Genomic DNA, 3,534 nt, shown 5'->3' with positions numbered 1-3,534 from the left:
AGGAGAGCAGTGGGATTAAAAAAAAAAAAATTTTTTTTTTTTTTTTTTTTTTTGCGCAGACCTCTAATTCTCTTAAAAAGACCAGACTTAAAGTTCTCACTGAGACTGGAGGGACCCCAGAGGTCATGGCCCCCAGGCCCTCTATTAGTCCCAGACTGGAACCATTCCTGAAGCCAACTCTTCAGACAGGGATTGAACTGGAGTATAAGACAGAAAAAGATACTTGTGAGGAGAGAGCTTCTTGGCTCAGGTAGACACATGAGACTATGTGGGGAACTCCTGTCTGGAGGTGAGATGAGAAGGCAGAGGGGGACAGGAGGTGGTTGAACGGACAGGGGAAATACAGGGTGGAGAGGAAGACTGAGCTGTCACATTATGGGTAGAGCAGCTAAGGCTATGTGGCAAGGTGTGTGTAAGTTTTTGATGAAAGGCTAACTTGAACTGTAAACTTCCACTTAAAATATAATAAATCAAAATAAAAAAACTATAACTAGCAGACTGAGAGGTACTTTATGCTTTAGGCAGTGGAGACTAATAAAGGGGAGAAATGAATCACATATGTTGCTTAAAGACTGACAAAGCAGTTGAATGCAGAATCCTTTGTTAGATTAGAGGAGTGATTGAGAGAAGGCACATAAAGGACCACTGCGAAAATCTAGGTATAAAGTAATCAAAGGTAGGGTTACGAAACATTCATGATAATTGAACAGATACCAGAAAAGGCAGTTTAAAGAACATTTGTACATACTTCAACATCTAATTAGATGTAGGAGGTAATATGAGAAAAAAATCAAAAAGAGTTCTTCCATTTGAATTCTGGCCCAATGGAAAGGCTCAACCAAAAGCATAAGTGGACAATTCCTACAAGGTTAAGGAGACAAAGTTTTAGAGGACAAGCATGAAATATACTGCTCAATTTATCCTGATAATTATTCAGTCAACCCTCTAAGGCCTCATTGTCAAACAGTGGAGGGTTGTTGGTAGTTGAAATTCCACAGAATTCCCAATGGTAGAGGGAAGTATAGAACTGCCCTGTTCCTGGCTTATAGTAATAAGGCTAAAAACTCTAGGCAAGGCCCACAGAAAATAATAACCTGCCTACCCACCTCTTCAGCATGGCAGAACCTATTAGGAGGACAGGGACATCACACTTCTGGACCATATGAAAAAAATATATATACCCAAAGGGAGCGTGATTTGCATGCTTATATTGGCATTATTTGGAAACCCTCATGGTGTAGTGGCTAAGTGCTGCAGCTGCTAACCAGAAGGTCGGCAGTTTGAATCCTCCAGGTGCTCCTTGGAAACTCTACGGGGCAGTTCTACTCTGCCCTGTAGGTATGCTATGAGTCGCAATCGACTCGACTGCACTGGGTTTTGTTTGCGTATTGGCATTATTTAGGAGGTACATTTCTCCAAATAATCCTGACAGACCTTTATATACTTCATAAATATTGCAAATCTTGTATTGAAAAGATTCATTATGAAAGAATGAGTCTTTTAATATGAAGTAGGTAGCAAGAAAACACTAAAACCGGGCAGAACAGTGAAGTAACACTGTGTATCTACCTCCTGCTGAATAAGAAGACCAAGATGGCTTGGCCCAATGGATAATAATATTTCAGGACAGGTAAATGCCTGGAAAACCTGGTCACGCAGTATTAAGAGCTCTGGATGCTAACCAAAAGGTCAGCAGTTCAAATCCACCAGGCACTCCTTGGAAACACTATGGAGCAATTCTACTCTGTCTTATAGGGTCACTATGAGTCAGAATCGACTTGACAGCAAAGGGTAAATGCCTATTTATTACATCTGTTGATATCTGTTTTGCTGCAAGGGGATAACTAACTGCTGTGTGAGAAAATGACCATGGAGACAAAATACCCCAACCAGACTATGGTGAGCTACTTCTCCTGGAGAGTCTTATGTACACAGCTGAACATCCTACCCTCTTCTTCCTCCTCATCTACAGCATCACCATGACTGGGAATCTCCTCATTCTCTTAACTGTGGGCTCTGATCCTCATCTCCGCTCCCCCATGTACCACTTCCTTGGGCACCTCTCCTTCCTGGATGCATATTTGTCTACAGTGACAGTGCCCAAGCTAATGGCAGGTCTCCTGACTCTGGATGGAAAGGTGATCTCCTTTGAGGGCTGTGCTATCCACCTTTACTGCTTTTACTTCCTGGCCACCACTGAGTGCTTACTATACATTGTCACAGCATATGACCGTTACCGGGCTATCTGTCAACCCCTGCAATACCAAGTGGCCATGAATAGGCAAATGTGTGCAGGGCTGGCTGGGATCACCTGGGCCGTAGGTGCTGTTCACTCTGCAATCCATACCTCCCTCACCTTCCACCTGCTCTGCCGTGGACCTTACCACATCGTCTACTTCTTTTGTGACATCTCCCCTGTGCTGAAGCTAGTCTGTGCAGACACCACCATCAATGAGATTATCACGCTTGCCAACATTGGCATTGTGGCTGAAGGCTGTCTGATCCTCATCATCATATCCTATGTCTTCTTCGTGGCCGCTGTGTTGCAGATCCATACAGCCAAGGGCTGGCAGTGTGCCTCCTCCACGTGCACTTCACACCTAACAGTGGTGCTCTTGTACTACATGCCGCCTGTGTATCTACCTGCAGCCTCACTCCAGTGGGGCAGGAGCTGGGGCCCCTGCTGTCTTCTACACAATGGTCACTCCTATGCTCAGCCCTTTCATTTACACTCTGTGGAACAACGAGGTGAGGCAAGCTCTGAGAAGACTTCTATGCCAAGTCTCCCAGGAGTCTCCAGCCAGCAGCCGAGCTCCCTAACCTCACTGTGACTATCTTATTTGCCTGCTAAGAAAGCAACTATTCACTTATCAAAATAAGGAGGGAATATCATTCAAGTGGAAATCAGAACAATCGAGTTTCAGCCCAACCACTATTTTATTCCTTTCGTAAAGTGATGTGCCCCAATGCCTCAATCACAAAATTTATAAAATAGCAGGACTGGATTAGCGGATGTATACGGTACTTCCTAGATCTCAGGGGTATTTGAAATACTGTTCATATTTTCATTTATTTTGGTAAACTTTTTCTTTCTACTTTATGAAGTAATTTTTTTAAGTACATATACATATACTTGTAAAGGAATACTGATAACATAAGTTTAAGGTATAAACAATAAAATAAACCTCTGTACAATCATCACTCAGCTTAAAAAAGAAACTACTTTTTTTTATTAACTTTTATTGAGCTTCAAGTGAACGTTTACAAATCAAGTCAAACTGTCACATGTAAGTTTATATACACCTTACTCCGTATACTCCCACTTGCTCTCCCCCTAATGAGTCAGCCCTTCCAGTCTCTCCTTTTGTGACAATTTTGCCAGCTCCCCACTCTCTCTATCCTCCCATCCCCCCTCCAGACAGGAGATGCCAACACAGTCTCAAGGGTCCACCTGAATACAAAGAGCTCACTTTTCATCAGCATCTCTCTCCTACCCACTGTCCAGTCCCTTCCATGTCTGATGAGTTGTCTTTG

At 43.1% G+C, this 3,534-nt stretch overlaps 1 pseudogene; it reads left to right on the top strand.

Annotated features, from left to right (window-relative positions):
* The first annotated feature begins 1,857 nt into the window (after positions 1-1,857).
* LOC100666958 (olfactory receptor 10S1-like) lies at positions 1,858-2,871 on the top strand (annotated as a pseudogene).
* The last annotated feature ends 663 nt before the right edge of the window (positions 2,872-3,534 follow it).

This window comes from Loxodonta africana, chromosome 15 (assembly GCF_030014295.1).
Source record: "Loxodonta africana isolate mLoxAfr1 chromosome 15, mLoxAfr1.hap2, whole genome shotgun sequence".
Taxonomy (NCBI): Eukaryota; Metazoa; Chordata; class Mammalia; order Proboscidea; family Elephantidae; genus Loxodonta; species Loxodonta africana.
The sequence above is the reverse complement of the archived record's forward strand: the minus strand, read 5'-3'. Positions and strand labels throughout refer to the sequence as shown.